Source organism: Colias philodice, chromosome 19 (genome assembly GCF_061535455.1).
Source record: "Colias philodice isolate Cphi_HAF_F1 chromosome 19, ilColPhil1 Martin Lab GWU primary, whole genome shotgun sequence".
NCBI lineage: Eukaryota > Metazoa > Arthropoda > Insecta > Lepidoptera > Pieridae > Colias > Colias philodice.
The window spans coordinates 2,568,312-2,589,309 of record NC_143104.1 but is presented as its reverse complement, the minus strand read 5'-3'; the positions used below and the strand labels follow the sequence as shown (position 1 = coordinate 2,589,309).

The 20,998-nt window shown below is 31.8% G+C and overlaps 1 protein-coding gene across 1 annotated transcript in view; it reads left to right on the top strand.

Annotated features, from left to right (window-relative positions):
* Nucleotides 1-8,244: 8,244 nt before the first annotated feature.
* LOC149479815 (organic cation transporter protein-like) overlaps nt 8,245-20,998 on the top strand; it is a 37,669-nt gene continuing 24,915 nt past the window's right edge. The window contains exon 1 of the mRNA XM_089707407.1: nt 8,245-8,429. The gene's annotated coding sequence lies outside the window, so the exon portion shown is untranslated. The remainder of the gene's footprint in view (nt 8,430-20,998) is intronic.

The window sequence follows — 20,998 nt, the reverse complement described above, 5'->3', positions numbered from 1 at the left end:
TAAAATGAAATAAAAGCTCAAGATGGCGGTTCGAATCCTGCCCCTGCGACGCTGAACGGTAGAGTTACCTACGATGAAATTACTAAGTTTGAATCCATACTTAATATTATAAATGCGAAAGTAACTCTGTCTGTCTGTCTGTTACTCAATCACGCCTAAACTACTGAACCAATTTGCATGAAATTTGGTATGGAGATATTTTGATACCCGAGAAAGGACATAGGCTACCTTTTATTGCGAAATATGTACCACGGGCGAAGCCGGGGCGGACCTCTAGTATTTGATAAAGTATGGTAACATAATTATGTTATTATTAGATACTTACTGTAATGAAAATTGGTATTGTGCGATAGCGCAAATACGTCAGATTTTCAGTCTTTATATTTTTTTTAATCCTACTAAAATTAGTATAGCAAACTAACATATCAACAAATTGTATTGTATCGAAAGGGCACATTCATTCGGGTTGGTGCATTGGAAAAGTCCGATATAATTTCTGTTTATCAAACTCTTTGCTCTGACCAAATAAAATTATGTTTTTATTATAAAAATTAATAATTTTTTTTTGTACCACAGATTAAATAATACATTTGAAGAAAATTTTGCAAACACCCATTTTCTAAAATTCTTAACGATTTTGGTCCATTTTCAATCCTTAAATTTGTGTCAAATGTCAATTTAACAATCAGTGAAACGTCCCTTCTTAATTGACAAGTACCAGTAAGTATATTCATCTTAATTAATCAATCAATAACAAATGAAGACATACATGTGCCCCTAATGTCCAGAAAACAAAATCCGAGCGAGGTCTTTAAGCCTGTTAACTTATTGAAAAGTAAAATCAATGTTTTAGAAGGAGCATGCTACATGAATAGCTAATTGTTTTATGCAGTCAACATAATATGTTAGAAAAAAAAAATTATTGAAGTGAAAAAGTAAGATTTAAATAAGATCAATTACCATTAATTAAATACCTTGTTGGTTAAGTTAAATCCACAACAAACAGTAACAGAAACAGTAACAAATACAAAAGAAAGCACCCACGCTTCCCCACTTCGAAAATTCAGAAAGCCACCAAAAAAATTCCATATTTTTTGTCTTAAAACTCAATTGTTGCTTGTATTTGTTTGATTGATTAGAGTGGAACGATATTTGAACAATACGGTGGAGTGCTATCTAAATTTTGTTTTCATATTTCTCACATGTCGAAGTTGCAATATTGAAATAAAAGCAAATACGAGGATTTGGAGGTACGTTTGACATGATTCATATGTTATTGTATCACATTCACGATTGTGTTTGTAGTTTTTGCAATGGATAAACAATATATTGTTACTCAGATATAACTGACTTTTAAAATGTGGTACTGGAAAAACCAAGGGAACTCATGGTTTATGTGTTAAATTAGATAGAAGAAAGTATGATACTTTTAAGCTTATTATATCGATACGAATAGGTAGGTAGGTAATAGGAAGGTAGGTCGAAAACATACTTCAATATTATGTACCTAACTATCTGCTTAGTGAACCTTTCATACCTACTTATTTAAAATAAATAAAATAAATAAAATAAATAAAAATAGCCTTTATTACTGATAACATCATTACATTACATTACATTATACATAGTTAATACATTACATTATACATACTCTCTTGTAATAAATAATTTTCAATATATTACAATGTCTTTCCTATTTATTTTAATACAATCGGTTTCATGCACATTTAGTAATTTCATTTTTATTTCAATTATGGTAAGATTACATGCACTTTTAATCATTAATAATAATATTTAATATTTAATTAAATAATATAAATATAATTTGATTCATTTTAATTTTCGACATCGGTAACTTTATTATCAGTTTGCCTTTTGGCATAGGCCTCCCCTAGGCTTTTCCATCTATCTCTATTTGTGGCTTCTCTTTGCCATGTTGTTCCAGCTACCTTCCTAATATCATCCTCCCATCTTGTTTTTTGCCTTCCTTTCTTTCTTTTCCCATCCCGAGGATACCATTCAGTAACATCTTTTGTCCATTTTCCCTTATTGTTCCTTATCATATGGCCTACCCAGTTCCATTTAAGCTTTTTCACTGTGTAAGTGACATCCATAACTTTTGTCTTGCTTCTTATATTCTTAAGTTTAACTTTGTCTCTTAGCTTGAGGTTTAGGATGCTCCTCTCCATTTTGTTTTGGCACACTCTGAGTGCTCCACTCTGTTTGCTAGTGAGGGCCCAGGTTTGTGCTCCATAGGTTAAACTTGGTAGTATGCAAGAGTTGAACACTGTAGTCTTATCTTTAAGGGGCATATGTGGATTCTTCATAACTTCCTTTAGAGACCAGAATCTTTTCCAAGCTTTATTTATTCTGATGTTAATTTCTTTTTGCATTTGATTTTCCGGTGCAATGATCTGTCCTAAATATGTATATTCATCGACATATTCTATTTGATTTGAGTCTAGCAGTATAGGTGTTTTTATGTTGTTTGTCATTAGTTTTGTTTTGTCTAGATTCATAGTCAGACCCACCTTTCTGCTCTCTCGGTCTAATTGCGTTAACATAGTTTTTAAGCCCTCTTGGTTTTCGCTAAGCAGAATCAGGTCGTCGGCGAACCTAAGGTGGTTGAGCTTTTTGCCATTTACATTTATCCCATACTCATCCCAGTTAATATTACGAAATATGTGTTCTAGTACAGATGAGAATAGTTTTGGTGAGAGGGGGTCACCTTGCCGTACTCCCTTTTTTATTTTAAAGGCCTCTCCTTTCCTTTCAGTCTGAATTTTTGCCGTTGATTCTTTGTATATGTTTCTTATTATCCTGATATATTTTTGTTGCACTCCTTGTGAGTGTAGAGCGTCCCAAATGTGTGAATGTTTCAAAGAATCGAATGCCTTACTGTAATCTACGAATGCCAAGTAGTATGTTTTTCTGTATTCATTGCTTTTTTGGATAATTTGTTTGACGACATGAATGTGATCCATTGTTGAGAAGTCGCTTCGGAATCCAGCCTGTTCTCTCGGCTGATTTTCGTCCAGTTTTGAGCTAATTCTGTTCAATATTACCTTTGCAAATATCTTATATAAATTGGAGATCAGGCTGATCGGTCTGTAGTTGTTTATTTCTGCCCTGTCGCCTTTCTTATGGAGCAATATGATGGTTGACGATGTCCATTGTTGCGGTATTGTTTCTTTAGTCAGAATATCGTTGTATATATTGGTAATATCACTTATTATGTAGTCTAGGCATTTCTTCAAAATTTCGTTTGCTATTCCGTCCTCTCCGGGGGCTTTGTAGTTTTTCTGGGACAGTATTGCGGTTCTTACTTCTGATTCTAATATTGGGAGGGTAGCTTCTTCGTCTTCTTCCTGTGGGTATTGAGTATTTGTGTAGTCTGGATCATCATATAATTTACTATAAAATGTTGTTGCTATTTCCATAATTTCGGGTCGCTTTGTTGCTTTCTTATTAGATGTCTTGCTTTTGATGGATGGGATCCAACAGGTATTCTCTCTCAGTTCTTTCAGAGCTTTCTTTATGCCTCCAGATTTTTCAATGTGGAATTGGATAGTTCTGTTTCTAATTTGTTTCCTATGAGTCCTAATTTTTTCATTTATTTGTTTACTTAGCTGGGTTATTTGTGTTCTATTTTGTTTCTTATTTCTTAATAAAGTTTTCCTGGTCTCAAGTAGATGTCTTGCTTCGTCTCCTATTTTATCTCTCTTGTTTTTTAGGGTATATAATTTTCTGGATATTTCTTTCAGCGCTTTTTCTATTATATTATATTTTTCTTGAATATTTTCGCTCTTGTTGTTATTCAGTAAATTTTCTTTCAATGTTGTCAACAAGTTTTCTGGGACGGTGAGAGGGATTTGACTTGGTGTAATTCCTTTCTTAGTGTACTGTCTCCTCTTTTTTATCTCATTCAGGTAAATGGCTCCTCTTACCATACGATGATTAGTGTTAAAGTTGAACTTATTAATTGTGGTTATATCCTTGAAGAATTTAGGTTTATTTGACAGTATGAAATCAATCTCATTTTTCACGTTCCCATCTGGAGAAATCCAGGTCCACTTTTTATTTTTGTTTTTCTTATATAAACTATTTAATATCCTAAGGTTATGTTCCTGTGCCAGGTGTACTAGTCTTTGTCCGTTATCATTTCTTTTTCCTGTGCTGAATTGGCCTAGTGTGTTATTTTCGTTTGCTAATCTTTTACCAATCTGGCCATTGAAATCTCCCATCAGTATGATTGCCTTGTGTGCACCTGCCAGAGTCTTGTCTAGGTCTTCATAGAAATTATCCTTTATATCTTTTGGTGCCAGCTCTGTCGGTGCATATACTTGAATTATTGACACAGTTGCATACCCAGGCAAGTTGATATTTAGTTGTGCAATTCGTTCTGATATTCCATTGAAGGACTGTATGTATTGACTGTAGCATTTTTTAATAAGGAAACCGACACCGTGTAGGCCTGGTGTGGTTCCTATATGGTATAATATGTAGTTTTCATGTTGTTCAATCTTTTCTCCCATTCTCCTCACTTCGCTGAGACCGATAATGTCCCACTTTATAAAACCTAAGGCATATTCCAGTTCTTGTAAAGATTCGTCTGTTCTTAGAGTCCTGGTGTTAAGCGTTGCTATGTAAATACTATTTCTCTTGTCTTTTATGACATTTATTTCTTTTCCGTTGTTTTCGTGTGTATTGTCTTGTTTCTGTATGTTGTGTTTTTTGGGAGGGGGCAATCCTAGGGGGTATTGGTCTCTTGCCCCACGGTGACCAGCCGGGTTGGGGCGATTTTCCTTTTCCAAATGTTCTGTGCTTGTGATTGTCGTTTTTGTCCGGTTACCGATGTCTCGAGATTCCTATGCTTTTGGTTTTGTTGTTTCAGTCAAAGAATGTGATCTAGACCTCATGTATGCGAATGGGTCAGTTCTTTGCAGTTTTGCAGGGGCTACTATATTTTTGTTTTTATCTCCTGACACTTGTTGATGTTGTTGTGAGGGTGATGGTGATGTCACCCTTTTCCTTTTTTCATTCTCTTTTGATTTTATTACAACTTTGTTGTTTTTGATGTACACATCATTTCCCTTTTCTTTTTCTCTGTGAAGTTCTTGTTGTAATTCTTTGCGTTTCTGCAAAGTTTCTTTAGAAAAATCCTCTGTAATGTATGTTGGTTGTGACATTTTCTTTTTATTTTTTAGAATCTCGATTTTTTTGTTGTATGTTGTGAGGGTAATTAATACAGGCCTTGTTTTTCCATTCGTTTGTCTTCCAATTCTGTGTAATTTGTTTATATCGTAATTATCAATTTTTATTCCCAAGTTTTCAAATAATCTTATAGAGTTGTTATATAATTCAGTATAATTTTTTTCTGTCTCTTTAAATCCATGAATTATAATGTTGTTCCTTCGGGTTGCATTTTCTAGAGAGTTTATTTTCTTATTAAGTACTTCGATTTCCAATTTTAGGATCTTATTTTCCTGAATTAATGGTTTGATTTTTTCGTCTATTGTCACCATAATTTTTTCTGTATTATCCTTTATCAGCGTAGCTTGTTTATCCATTTCTAGTTTCATCATATTGTAGAGTGTGGATATTGACATTTCTTCAGTCATCGTTATGCAGCCTTTTTATGTTGGCTGCCCTTCAGATATGTCACTCGTGAAAGTGGATGACAGGCCGTATAGTTTATATTTTGTTATGGTAACACTGCGTTCTTCCGTTAAGTTGGTACTATGTAAAGTTATCTGATATCTATGACTTGTTGGCATTTGTCAGTGACAAGTGACAATTCACTTGTTCGATAAGGTTATGCTTACTACCTGTTTCACTTAACTTGTAATAATCACAAAGTAATCGTTGTATTAATCACACAATGTATAGCTTATCTTGCCTGAAGTGTGTTCTTAATTAGTATATTCCACTTTTTGGTTGTTTTTCCTCTTTTGCACTGAGTTTGTAATTATTTCTTTCGGGAAGCACTGAACAACGTCCTCACTGTACGACAGCCGGAACCGGAAGCCAACTTATTTACAATTCTACAAATTTCCGAAAATGGTGTGAAATTAAGTTTTAGTTTCATAAAAAACTCTGTTTTATAACAATGTACTAAATTATATACTTAAGTACCAAAAGAACTGGATAAAAATAATCTCCTTTTTCTATCTAACTAGCTCTATCATGGTGACTCTATGGTGCGATTTTACCCTACTCATAACCCCTTATCTACTTATTTCATCATTTTCATTACCTAGTTTTTAAATGTTATAATAACAACTGAATGGAGCAGCATTGGTAGATCAGTGGTTACGGCCTTAAAAAATCAAAAGGTAGAAGATTCGATACTACTCGAACATATAAAAAATTAAAGTGATTCCAATTTTTTTGCATATAACCACAACACACACTATTCCATAAATATGGTTTCTGAATACCAGAAAATTCGACGACGTGTGATATCTAATAACTCACAATTGGCCATTACAGTGGATTACCTTCGAAGCCTATGTCCCTGCAGCGTCAACAAAAAATAGGCTAATCTACTTTCCGAATCGGTGGTAAATTTAAAGAATGTAATGACGATTCAAATGTGCTTCTGGAAGAAGTCTAATTGAATAAATAAATGTTTGAGTTTGAGTTTACTTATCATTTGGTTTCCTTGATACTTTACATTTATTTTTTGGATGGTGAATAAGTGAGAGACTATTTTGTTATTAGGTACAATCATTCAAACTCAAACATTTATTTATTCAATTTGACTTCTTCTAGAAGCACTTTTGAATCGTCATAAAATAGTTTCATTTACCACATTATCAGTTAATATAGGTATATTATAATATTATTTATTACAATTATTATTCATAAGTATTTCTTAAGTCTCGGCTTAAAAAGTTTGTAGATAACATCTAAATTTTTAACACATTTAAAGTAATAAATAAATTAAATAAGTGTTAAAGTGACATTTTAACAAACTAAGTTATGTGCCTAAAAACTCACATTGAATTCCAAAAATGTAGTATAAATTTACATAATTTAGCAGTCCTAATAGGGTTAGACCGAGTAAATACCTAAGTTAAACTCAGCTTACAAATAGCATATATTCAACATTACTCATTTATGTAGGCGCTTGTTTATCTTTAAGTACTGTTGCGAGTTATTTAAAATTAATTAACTTTGACACATAATAAGTCATCATCCATACTAATATTATAAATGCGAAAGTAACTCTGTCTGTCTGTCTGTTACTCAATCACGCCTTAACTACAGAACCAATTTGCATGAAATTTGGTATAGAGATATTTTGATACCCGAGAAAGGACATAGGATAGGTTTTATCCCGGAAGCCGCGGGCGGATAGCTAGATATAAAGAAATATGAAAAAAACGTGTACTCTCTCGTCAAAACTCTACAAAAAATAATTTGAGATAGGTATTTTACTTGTTTTTATTTTATAAGACACTTTCTGCATGTCCTATCACATATTTATAACCAGTATTATTATTTCAACTAATTTATGACTCATCATCATCATCATCTCATTGTCAGCCTAAACACTTGTCCACTGCTGGACATAGGCCTCAGTCATGGCACGCCACTGAGCCCGGTCGTTCGCTCGTTGTCGCCAGTTTTGACCAGCAACCCTGATTAATAATTATGACTCGATCGATTTTAATTGGGTAACTAAAGCAGAAGTTTAAACCGAGGTAGAGCCTTAAAATAATATAATATTTAAAAATAACATTCCTTCACATAATAAAAAAATAACTTCACGTACATAGGTAATTCATCATGAGTAAATTGTCAACACTACATCAGATCAGTAAAGTAGCTGTTTCATCCAATCATTGTCACAAAACGCCCATAAAACTAACAACTGAAAATACCCTAACAAAACAACTGAATGCTTTATCCGTACACAAAAGCTAATCGCTATGGGATATTACAACTCCCGGTCCCGATAACAATAGGTTATTGTTTAATCACAAACATTTTAAAATAAACCCCCACATCGCATCTCGATGCATTCAGCCATATGGTGCATTCCATCCATAATTATGTCAATGTTTGCAACATGACTACAATTATTCAAACATAATCCATTGCGGCGTGACTAGCTACATTACTAACATGGCTTCTAACATAACCAGCAATGTATAGCAGTAAGACGTTAGTATCGTTTGTGTGATGTGTCTGCGTACGCGCGTCGCGCCATAAAAATGACGTCGAGTTCGTAGTGACTCGCTTTCGACCAATCAGTGGTGGATACCCCTCGCGTAAAGATACATGTGCGTCGTCCGTGCCGGTTATAAATTAACAAAAAATCCCTTTTAAAATCAATTCTGTATCAATAAAGTGCATACGCGTGTTTTTTTTAGGTTACAATATTGTGTTTTTTCATCTATAATTAGCTAGAAGTATTACAGGTGAGTACTTAGTTTCTAAATTAGATCCCATGTTGGATAAAAGTACTGTTTAAGTTATCAAATACGGTATATTGGATACGTTAAGGTAATTTAGGGCAGTGTTTTGGATGACAGAGCATACGCGTTTTGCAAATTGGATTAAATAGGTTAACAAGGAAAAACTGAAAGGTGAATATGCAATTCGTATCTGTTGCATGCTGCATCCTCATGGCCAATTTCTATCATATTCTGTTGTAAAGAATTCTCGTGTTTATCACGTAGTAATTTTTATAACAGGTACGTAATATAATTTGCTTCATAAACAATATTTTTTCATAGTTTTCACCTTTTCACGTACACACTTAGATAATTAAACTTTAAAAAGTGCAAGTAACTTAATTTTCAATTGAAACCTACATTTTGTAGAGTCGCATAAGACTACAAATTAGAATTTAGGTATTAAAAACAAGATGCATCTTGCCTACGAAAATATTTAAAAAAAGGTTTTGAAATTAATAAGTATAAATATAATTAAAATATAGTTCAAGCTATATTTCAAAATATGTAATATAGAAAAAACGTAAAAATAGAGAGGTAGAGCTATTTTATTTTTAAAATCAATTTTTGTAGATAATTGATTGAAGTAAAAATAACGTAATTTTTTAAATCTTATTAATTGCAGTTAGAAAATAGAATTGTTAAATCTCAAAGATGTTAATTTATTTAAAAATATTTTCTCGTAAAGTATAATACAAAAAGTTTTTGCCTTTAAATATTATTTTCATGCATATTCAACTGCATTGCTAATTAATTATACCTACCATAAAATTTGTATTCATGATAAATTCTCACTATCGAAGCGAGTTTTTCAGTATTCAATATTTCAAATAATTTATTACTTACTAGCTTTTACCCGCGGCTTCGCCTGCTTTGTCTAAAACCTAATAAATTTTAAGCCTTCCTCTTGAATCACTCTATCTATATAAAAAAACATCAAAATCTGTTATGTCATTTTAAAGATCTAAGCATACAGACACACACACGGCGGAAATCGATTTGTTTTATATAGGTAGGTATAGAGGTACTATATGGGTACCTACTACCTATTTAGTGATAGTAAAGTAACTATTTTGGATTGATATTATGAAGACAAAAGCAACTGTTTGTATACGTTTTCAGTATTCACGATTTATTCGCTAGATGATTTTTGATAAACTTTGATACTTAGATGGGTGAGCATGTAGAGATATGTGTAGAGCTCATAGGTAATTTTGGTCGCGATAAAATATTTGTATGAGACGAAAGATATTTTCCATCCATCTTGATGTTTTTTTATATTTCTTGCTAAGCTGAAAATAAATTAAGAAAAAAAAATGGTTGTTAGAGTGCTCCATAAAACCGTACCATTTGATCCTTAAAACAATTTTCCCAGAGCCATTATATTATTTTTTTGTGCGATAGACGATTACAACATAGGTACCTACATTAATTTAATAAATGTAATGCGTCTGATGAGTAGATAACAAATCATAAAACATATTGAAAATTTGAAATTATGTACGCGCTTTCCTATCTACAATAAAAAAAAATAAAAAAATGTACTGCGTCCAAAATCCAAATTTTTTTAACATGACGTGTACCTACATAAAATCTTGATAATAAAGTTATAATAATTATTTTTCCAGACTTAGGTATATTGCATTAGTTTTTGGATTCGAAGAACAAATAAATGTAAAAATTTCTGGAACGTTTTTCGATATAAAGTTGCAAATTAAGAGTACATTATGAAACTGAAAGTGCTGAGAGAACTCTGGACTCTATCCCGAAGGAAATAAGTTAGATTATTATTTATTGCATATTCAATGAATGCACAGCGAACAACATATTGATTGTCTTAATATGATTTATCTGGTCCAGTCAATTGAAGTAAAGTAAAGATGATAGATGAAGTAATTATTTACTTTTCAAAAATCATCCTCCTTCTGGCAAATTCGGATAAAAAATTGATTAAAAATGTAGAAATCGCGCTGCATAATATGTTTTACATCTGATTCTAACCTTGCGACTCCATAAATGCATTGGATGACACTACACCCTGAGTCATATTTCTCAGTATATTTCTGTACTGTTTAATTAAATTAATTATTATAATTAAATTGCATTTAAATTTTAGCCTGTTTTTATCAATACTGAGCCCATAATGCAATATTTAGACGTTCCTGGCTTTATATTCATTGTTTTTAAAAATTTTATTGAAAAATATTCGGTTATCTTAAGATTTCACGTATTCGAATAATAATTGACTGTCAAGTATACATTAAAAGCCAGGTAATTACTATGTTATAAGAATTATGTTACACCAAATGAGGTAAATAAAAGCAACTGAGTTAAAATACTCTATATAACTAGAGCTTTTTATTAATTTGGACCACGGAACAGATTTATCTATTCCGTGATTTGGACTTTATCTCTATGTATTTGGTATTCGTTGAAAATCGTTTAATATTTGGGCTCTAATGTTTTTCAAACATAAAATTTTCTGAAATTTCTACTTATAACATCATCTATTTACTAGTTTTACGGGATATTTCTTGAGATAGTTTAGAAATTTATAAAATCAGCTCATAAATAGTCAGACAGGTAAACAATTTTCAATTAATTATCATAGGCGCCGTAATTATTTTAAAATGCATTTAAAAAAGTTGTTATTATTCTGAATCAGGCATTTGATTTGTATATTCGATGTTAATCCTTGGTAAAGTTATTTATTGGCTTAGTTAATACATAATTAATACTACGTAGAAATGAATTAATATCGTCTGTGCTAATATTATGAAGCTGAAGAGTTTGTTTCTTTGAGCGCGCTAATCTCAGGAACTACTGGTCCGATTTCAAAAATTATTTAGGTGTTATATAGCCCATTTATCGAGGAAGGCTATAGGCTATATATCAACACGCTAAGAGCAATATGAGCGGAGCAATACGTGTAAAACCGCTAGTCAAGTATAAAGCATTTCGACTGCCTCCTTGATACAGTAGTTGACGCGTGAACGTAAAACCCCACTCAGTTCAATTCCCGGTGGAGACGAGGAATAATTTCTCGGTCAGGCAGGACACAGAAGGCTGATAACCTACTTGTCCCTGAAGAAAATCGATCAGTGAAACAGATGTGTACCCAATGCATCTGCCCCTTACCCCTTCTAGGGGACACCGGACTTCACTTATTGCACGCCTCATAAGCGAAGCGTTGAGGTGGGTACTACTGTCACTTCGCGCAAAACATCTGATTTTTCAAACTTAAAATGTCTTTATGTATCATACATTGCACTTGTAAGATAATACATACACACACATATTAAGAAAAAACACTATTTTTAACGTTCATGATATTTTTGATGTCATTTTTGTTATTTAAACTAGTTAAAAAACAGTTTAAAAAAGTTCTGTCTTGGACGTCCGTGTGTCTGTATGTGCGGATCCTTTTTCTTGTTAACACGATAGCGACCGAAATACTTTACTAATCGAGTCTTTTTTTTTCTCTTACGCTTGAGTATGCTCAGGAATAGAACCCTTTCATTTTTCAGGGTCTGATTCGATGTGGTTTAATTGTTATTAAATAAACAAAAATAATAATTAATAAATATTTATTAAAAAAAAATGATGAGGCGTGCACTTTTGGATTTTCCAAATTATTTATAATTTCTGTGATAATACTTAACCTTAACAATACGTTTACTATGAGGCCAAAGGATACTAGGAACATTACGCTGTAGAAACGGAAGTCTTAAACTATACGGAACTAAAATAAGGTTAATACTTAATACTTAGGTACTTTAGTTATCTTGGGTTAAGGTTTTTGTATGTATTAATTATTGGTATTATACATAAGATTATGTATGAATGTAGGATCGGAGCTAAATGAAAAACACTTTGAACTTCTTGAGATTTATTTTCAGACCACAATCTTAATTTTTAGAAAATTCTTTAACAGAGAAACAGCCGTCTTCACCCACGATCCCAATGAAAGAGAAAGATCATTCCTCATTCGCTCTCTGCTTCACATTCACTCATAGTCTTTCGTTCTTCCATTCTAATCATCGTTCAGAAACTAATCTTATACACGTTCAGAAACATAAATTAACCATTCTTCTCATCTTATCATCCCACATGAATAGAAGAAAATGTCCCAAGTTCAATACATACATATTATGTAACCATAAAAGCAGAGTCTATAATAGCAAAGAAAAAAATATAAAAAAAATCTGCCTGTTTCATAAATGGAAATACATAATATCAAAAATTTAATTTTGAAACGGTCTTTTTTTGTAAATATTTACGTTTAGTACAAAGTTGATGAACCTTTGTTGTCGACAAATTAATTTTTTTCATTTACTGGCCATCTCTTTTATTTCACTTTATAATAAGCATATTGAAAGTTAAAAATGTGCTTATTATAAATTCTCGAAGAAGAAACATGCATTTCAATTTTCACTGTTTATTTTATTTACAAGTCGTTGATCCTCTTTCTGACCCTTGCTGTGATCCTTCTACTTTCTTTCTTTTGTTAGCTTACTAACCCTCACCTTTGGAGTATCTAATCTGTGCCTTTGGACCACCAAGGACCTCTCAGCTCCCAGTTTTACGCTTATTCGTTTATCATTACTTACCTATATGTATGATGAAAAACCAAAGTTCTTATTTTAATCTCAAGATTAAATAAAACTATGACAACCCCTAAATTAAACAGATATTTTAACCAATAACAATTTTTAATGAATAATTGTTTATTATTATTTTGTTATTATCAATATTTTTTAACTTTGCCATTGTCTTCCCGATCTTAATACTTCCCTTTATTAAAATACATATTCAAAAATAAGACTCAGTAAAACAAAAGACGTGCAGCATTACCCAGTAGTTATTTCTATCGTATCGTTGCAATCGCATCGTCATCTGGCGAACGGTTCTTGAACTCTCCCAAAATAACATTTGTGAGAAAAAAATATCGTTTGTCATTCGACAATAGTTTCTATACAATGAGTCGCATCCATTGTTGCAAGGTTTCATCAACAATTTTGACTTCCGTCCTTTATGACGTGAAATTCGTGCGGATTGGAGCGTTTGGATATGACTCGGTCCTGACTTCACGCCCTTGGGATGTGTATTTTCAGATTGCAACATGCCTTTGTTATTATTATTCATTTTTATAAGAATTTGTTTAATCCAATTGTTAGGAATACATTAATGATTATTTTGTTAGGTAATATTATGTAAGTATGTTCTTTTGTTGTTTTGAGTTCGCTCGATATTAATTACATTGGCGGCTTGGTAATCCTGCTGTAGGTAAAAAAGAAATCAGAAAAATTTTGCTAAGCTGTTTATCATATTTTATAACGTGTAGACATTTAAATAAAATCGATAATATAAAAAATAACAGTATTATAATGATAAATAGAATATATTAGAAGGCACATAAAATTCACAAATATAGAAACAATGCGTTTATCTTTTTCTAAACAACACCACCGCAATTATTTTTAATCCATTACGATTATGGGTAAGCCCCGATAATTATGATAAATGAGCGAAGACGGTATTAAAGCTATATCTCACGGATGGGTCAAGGATAGTACACAATAATATTTCATTTTGCACTAACTTTGCTCCTGCGGCTTCTCTCATGGACGTTACTTGACAGCCTCTCCCTATTACACCAATAAAACTGTATTTTTTAATAAAAAAGAGGAATATGATCAAGATCTTTCTGCTAGAATTAATCAAAATCGCTACAACCATTTTGGTGTAAAAACACATCAAACATATACAACTGATTTACAATACAATGCGCTACAAAATAGTTTGGTTGCAAAACGTATGCTTACACTATTGATTAAAAATACAAGTTATTATACAGAAGAGCACCCATATACATTAAACATACTACATACAAATTCCTATGCAGAACCAATTCATTACATTAAATGAATACCACGCTTACATAAACGCATCAGTCAATAAGGCCCTTCGTACACGAGGCATTAGCAGCTAGCACAGATAATAATATCCCTATCGATTTTAGCCTTTTCGGAGGAGTTTAACTTCAAACCAGTCACAAGAATTTTATACATTAACTCCACTCCTGCTGGTCTTAGCGTGATAATATGTTGACCCGACCTGTTAGTAATATTCATGTAAAATTTGAAGTAAATCCATGCCGTAGGTACTTTTTGAGTTTATCCCGGACATACAAACAAACAGACTACAGCAAACAACAGATTCTTAAACTATATTTTTTGCTTCGATATCAATTGTAGATTCAGGGATTCTTTAAAAAAATATTCAATGTACATTTTTGGCTTTCCTACGATTTTATTATATGTATAGATACTATCATTGTGTACGAAGGGGCTTAGACCACGCAACGACATCGTGTCCACGTTATGCATACCGTTATTTTGATAGTAAAATCCGCGACCTCAATATGCAAAAACACGGGAAAATTAGCACAATTCTTTGTATTGACAATAGAGTTATGATTTATTTACAAGGATGAATTGTTTTAAATAGACAGGCATTCTTAGTTATAATTCCCTGAGGGTTGCTTTTAATGATAAACCTTTTAAAAACCTTTGTTTTAATATCATGTTGCAAGTAAATACAGATTAATGAAAAGAAGTGAATTATGCATTTTTATTAATCGAGAAAAATTAGAGCCACTTTCACCATTTGCTGATAATTTGTCAGATAACGTAATTGATTCTTTTTGAGTTAGATACATTTTCACACATTATTTTTGTCATATTATTAGATAACGGGGAGAAAAATTAAATAGAGCATATTACCAGAAAGCTGTAAAAAAAGCTTATTATTACAAATATGCTGACCCATTTATCTATAACTTAGTAGTAATAAACAAATATTTATTAATTTAGTTTGAAATGAGTTGAACCAGTTTCATTATGACAGTCAAAAATAAAGCGCCTTTGTTCTTAATATGATTGGACAAGTCGTTAAAAATAACGATATTAATTAATATTTCACAAATTTTATATCAAGCAATGATTTAATCTCGACCTAATTCTGAAACAGAAGGTGTAATACACAAATAATTTAAAATAACAATTGCAGAAAATAAAATTTAATTTATGAATGAAAGTCTCATACGTCACAAATGACAATAATTTAAACCTTTACATTTTTATCTTTAATCTATTGTATATAAAACTCAAAGGTGACTGATATAGTGATCTATCAACCCACAGCCCAAACCACTGGACTTATCGGGCTGAAATTTGGCATGCAGGTAGATGTTAGGACGTAGGCATCCGCTAAGAAAGGATTTCCCGAAATTCTTGCGGAAACGGGGAAAAACGGGGATGCACGTACAAAGTCGTGGGCGGAAGCTAGATTATGAACGTTAAGGTCAAATTAAAACAAAAAAGGTCAAAGTACAAAAACACAAAAAACACTTATATTTTAGTCTTCGACTATTTAATTAAGAGCCTAGCCTATCTATTAAACTACTTAATAATAATATTTCCTTCTTAAGCCTTTGTAGAAATAAAGGGCTTTTAAACTCGTTGCATTAAGAGAAGACCACCTTGACTTCGTTTAAAGAAAAATTAAACATATAGGTATCTACCTATTATGTTCATATTATACATAATACAATTCATCACATGCAACAGCTTCATGGTTTTAACTTTTAATGGAAAATTTATATTCTGGCGAATTTTGAATCAATCCTATACGAAAATATTTAGTTGAAATTAGTAAATTTTAAACTAAGTACCAATGCACCTACGTATAAAATCTTTTATGCATTAAAGCTATTAACAATGTTTAAACAAAAGACTGTGTTTTGTTTGTTTAAATTTAACTAAATAATATTTCAAAAAAGCTTGCTAAATATGTAATTTTAATGCCAAGATATTTTGAGAGAACTTCAATGAAATCGATACAGTATTTTTGGACTGAGGAATCACTAAACATACGAATATATTATCGTAATAAATTACAACTAAAACGGCATTTTTAATACAATACATTATTGTATTTCAAGTATCATATAACGTATCAATAAATTATGAGAGATGAAAATGAAATTAAATTTGAAAGATTTATGATCAAACAATGAACAGACAGACCAAGAAATTGTTATGAGTTATAAAATGTAATTTAATATATTGATAAGCTACAAAGTTGCTCTTGTTTTATCTAAGCTTTAGTTTTAAATACTTTTCTCATATAAAATGTTTAAAAGCTATGACTATATTTATAAATTCGGTTTTTTTTGCGAATTTAAAGCCTTTGATTTAATTCTAAAAATAATTTGGAAAATCCAAAAGTGCACACCTCATAATTTTTTTTTAATAAATATTTATTAATTATTATTTTTGTTTATTTAATAACAATTAAACCACATCGAATCAGACCCTGAAAAATGAAAGGGTTCTATTCCTGAGCATACTCAAGCGTAAGAGAAAAAAAAAGACTCGATTAGTAAAGTATTTCGGTCGCTATCGTGTTAACAAGAAAAAGGATCCGCACATACAGACACACGGACGTCCAAGACAGAACTTTTTTAAACTGTTTTTTAACTAGTTTAAATAACAAAAATGACATCAAAAATATCATGAACGTTAAAAATAGTGTTTTTTCTTAATATGTGTGTGTATGTATTATCTTACAAGTGCAATGTATGATACATAAAGACATTTTAAGTTTGAAAAATCAGATGTTTTGCGCGAAGTGACAGTAGTACCCACCTCAACGCTTCGCTTATGAGGCGTGCAATATTTCCGAAACCTCGACTTTTTGTTGTTTCAAAGAGTTTCCATATTTTAACTAAAGTGCACCAAAATCGGTTCAGTCGTTTTTACTTTTGCGAGAAGACCTTCACCAGCTAAGCACTTTTAGCCCGGTTTACAAAATTACTACTACCTAGTACCTACGTAAGTTTTACATTGGCTTGGCACCGACATCAAACCTATTTAGTAAATAGCACATCTAAATAATACAGTACCTAATTAATAATATCAAATCTTTTTTATTTTTTACTTTTCCGTTTTTGAAGTCGGTTTTTTTAACGTACCTAGTTATTTTTTATTATTTCTGCGTCTGTTTCATAGGAAATTTCCATTGTTTGTGTCTGTTGATCGTAGATCAGTTTAATTCTATAGAGAAGTGAAGTCATAAAATATAGTTTCCTAGTGTGAGATTCGAATCCTTGACCTGATAGATAAGGATCAACTGCGACAATCGATTCAATATGGTGCTAGCTTGTTGCACGTCCGCTTTTATCCGACTTTGAATAAAGGAGGAAAAAGTTCTTAATTCGTCATTTTTTATGTAGGGTTCCGATTGTTCGAAAATAGCATGGACTATATTTTGGCAATCTTAAATGATCAGAAAATGTATTTATTTGGTTTTAATAATTTACCGCATAAACTAATCCGCAAAACCGCATCAAAATCCATTGCGTAGTTTTAAAGATTTAAGCATATAAAAGGGACATAGAGACAACGAAAGCGACTTTGTTTTATACTAGGTATGTCGTGATGTAAGTCTAAATTATTTCTATCGTTACCATTACTATTTACACATCAATTCAGTTTGTACTCTTCATAAATATTGTGATTTCCCATAGACAACAAGAAACAATGATAAAATTCATATTTATGACCATAAACGTCACAATGGCGCATGTTTTCACTTTTACGCAAATGGTTATAGAAAATCATAAACGAGACGAAAACTATTGTTCTTTGAACTATTATAAAAGATATATATTATGGTGAAGCGTGACTGTTGTGAATAATTTATATTATACTAACTTAACGGGCGGATTCGTTTAGGTTATTGCGTCTATTTCGACAATTTCATCTGTCTATATGTTAAAAGTTAAAACCCATCAAAAATTATTCAACCAAGATTTAATAGAAACTGAGATACTTTAGTATTTATTTTAATAGTATGGTTTTATTGCAGCAATTTTCTGTAAACACCTAAATCGTTATACCCGAAATAATGACAACAATATAGCAATTATTTTGAATATAGACATTACCTTCAGCATTTATTTATTTACAAACATATTATTAAGGCTTATACATGCGCTAATAACCTTGACCATACTTGACGGATCTCAAACCTCTCCCGCTGCACCTTCTTTTTTCCTCGCATTTTGTATTTAAAAAGATACCAATCAGTGAAACAAAAAATCCTCGTCAGGGACTGTTGTGTAACTGATAATTTATTAAACATAAAATTTTCAGAGCTCTAAGTCAGCAGGTTACGAAGTTTATAGAGTACTAGCGGTCCGCCCCGGCTTCGCCCGTGGTACATATTTACGTTTTCTCTACATAAAAACCATCCTCGTACTTCAAGGCATATAATAAAAAAAGAATTATCGAAATCGGTTTAGCCGTTCTCGAGTTATGCGCTTACCAACACATTTTGCGATTCATTTTTATATATAAGATTTGCGGAAAAATCGATGACCACGGCACATTTTTTTTCTAGAAATCTATTAACTTTGGAAAAAATTCCTCGCGAGCAATTAAAGATCAAAGACCATCCTATTTTATATATTTTTTTCGGTATTGTGCTTTATGTTGTACCAGACTTTATAGAGGTTGAACATAGTCGAAATTGCCGGGTAACGCCTTAACTAACATTATCACGTTATTTTCCACATTCCATTGTTTAAGCATAAAATACAGCTGTCGATTACAACTTACAATTTAAGTACAAATTTTGCCTAGAGCAAAAATGTTCGAGAAGTTCATAGAACCCTTGAGAATAGATTATTATTGATAACAATAGTAAATAAATTAATTTATGCAAATTAGGTTCTGTTTTCTCAAAATATATTTTAATATTAATTAAATTACAAATATATTTATTATTCTTTGAATCGGTATTGAGCAAGATAGCCGATCAAATATATTATATTTTCTATAATCTGAATACTACAGCAAAAGCAAGTGTAGTCAATTATTTTCTTTTAATTAAGCTCTTAATTAACTTCAGAATTGTATAAAAACGTTAATAAATTTTGACTAGTTGATTACATATAACTAGCTTCAGTCCTCTTTTATAAAAAAAACATTCCAATTCCGTCTATTAAATCGATCTATTGGATGTAAAAAAGCAAACATTGTTTTTCCAAAATACCTCTATCACTTAAACTAAAAAACCGTCATAGTATACAACATATCTGCCAACCAAACAACAAGCAAAACCAAATTTCATAAAAATCGGTCAAGACATTTCGGCTCATTCGCTATGGTTAAAAACGTGCATTTGACATAAATAAATGTGTCCTGTGGTCCTATACTTTCATATTATAAAGACGTCATAGCAACCTCTAAAACAATTACCAAACGCGATCAAACTAACCAATCACGATCGAAGGCTCTATGTTAACTATTCAAGCAGGGGCGTAGCTACCGGGGCCCCTAAAATAAGGCCCCACGTTTCTTAATAGTAAGTACCTAATTACCAAAAAAGCTAGCTTTAAAAACTAATACCGACAATCGACATTTAAAAAAAGTTGGATAAATATTTATGACTAGCTGTGCCGCACGGATTTCACCGCATTGCTCCGCTCCTATTGGACTTAGCGTGATAATATATAGCCAATAGCCTTCCTAGATAAATGGACTATCTAACAGTGAAAACATTTTTCAAATCTAACCCGTGGTTCCTAAAATTCAAGCCAACACAGTCTTCAGTTTTATATTAGATTAATAAACTTGTGGGCTCCAATTTCAAGACAGGGCCCCATAACTACGCTACGCTACGGTACTGTATTCAACAACCCATATTATGCAACGTCACAACGTAGCATGGATGTGAATAATGGTTGAAAGCAATCGAAAGAATTGAGAATCATATTAACGCATGTGAAAACAATTTTTCAATCACGATTGTGTTAAAGAAGATATACTTTGTGAAATGGGACATGATTTCTTATCATTAGTTATTTTCGTTTGAAAAAAATACCACTGGATTTTATCAATTTACTACCTTTCCGCCCGCGTCTTCGCCCGCTGTGTCTAAAACGTAATAAATTAAATACTAATAAAAATGTTGTGTGGTTTTATGAAACCACGGTAAAAGTGAAACTGTTCGAACGGTTCCGAACTTGTTCCAAACACTGCTTTGTGTAGCGCATGTCGTGTGACGGTCGGGTCGCGATACACGCGACATGCGCTACACAGACCAAAAAGTTTGAGACGATGTAATAAAAGTTTCACTTTAAAACCTTCCTCTTGAATCACTCTATCTATTAAAAAAACCGCATCAAAATCCGTTGCGTAGTTTTAAAGATATAAGCTTATAATTATAGGGCCATAGTGACAGAGAAAGAGACTTCGTTTTACTATGGAGTGATTAGCGCTTATCTTGTTGTTAAGGAAGCATCTTCATAATTATCGACTTTAAATAAAAATCGATTGAATAATACATTGAACAAGTTGTAGCTTATTATGCAACAGGGTTATTTAGATAACGAATTATTTGATCAGTTTGAATGACAATGACCTCGACTTTTAAAATTATACACATTACAATATTAAATGGGG